This window comes from Gossypium raimondii, chromosome 4, assembly GCF_025698545.1.
Source record: "Gossypium raimondii isolate GPD5lz chromosome 4, ASM2569854v1, whole genome shotgun sequence".
Lineage (NCBI taxonomy): Eukaryota > Viridiplantae > Streptophyta > Magnoliopsida > Malvales > Malvaceae > Gossypium > Gossypium raimondii.
In genome coordinates, this window is record NC_068568.1 from 10,049,448 (window position 1) to 10,050,377 (window position 930).

General features: G+C 37.6%; 1 non-coding gene across 1 annotated transcript; it reads right to left on the reverse strand.

The window, feature by feature from the left end:
- Nucleotides 1-377: 377 nt before the first annotated feature.
- Nucleotides 378-484, reverse strand: LOC128040888 (small nucleolar RNA R71). Its single transcript, XR_008195693.1, has one exon. It is a non-coding gene; the product is annotated as a small nucleolar RNA R71 (small nucleolar RNA).
- Nucleotides 485-930: the final 446 nt, after the last annotated feature.

The following is a 930-nucleotide window of genomic DNA, read 5'->3' on the forward strand; positions in this document are numbered from 1 at the left end:
ATCCTGTTCTTCGTACTATGTACGATTATGCCAAACCTACTCTAACTGGGGCTGAATCTAGTATTGTGAGGCCTACCATTGCTGCGAATAATTTTGAATTAAAGCCGAACACTATTCAGATGATACAACAGTTTGTTCAGTTCAATGGTTTACAAGAAGAAGATCCAAATACTCATTTGGCTAACTTTCTGGAAGTCTGTGAAACTTTCAAGATAAATGACGTTTCTGACGACGCCATTCGTCTAAGATTTTTTCCCTTTTCGTTAAGGAATAAAACTAAACAATGGTTGAATTCTTTACCACGAGGTTCTATCATTACATGGGATCAAATAATCGAGAAATTCTTACTGAAGTACTTCCCACTAGCTAAGACAACTAAGTTAAGGAATGATATCTCTTCCTTCGTGCAGATGGACTTAGAGACCCTATATGATGCATGGGAGAGGTATAAGGATTTATTGAGAAGGTGCCCTCACCATGGGTTACTTCTATGGCTACAGGTTTAAACCTTCTACAATGGTTTGAATCCTTCAACTAGACAGTTAATCGATGCAGTAGCTGGTGGTACACTGAACAATAAAACACCTGAAGAGGCTTATGAGTTTATAGAGGAGATGTCACTGAATAATTATTAGTGGCAAGTCATGAGGACAAAGCCTAATAGAGCAGCCGGTGTTTTTAACTTAGATGCGGTCACCATGTTATCAAATCAAGTAAAACAATTAAATAAGAAAATTGATGGTTTATGTGTTTCTACGCAGGTACATCCGGTGATGCAATGCAAGCAAATGGAGGAGGAATGAACAATCCTGAATATTTTCCCTACTGTTCTAGCACAGAGAATGAACAAATCAACTATATGGGTAATAATTTTAGGCCTCAGAATAATCCTTACAGTAACACTTATAATGTAGGTTGAAGGAACCATCC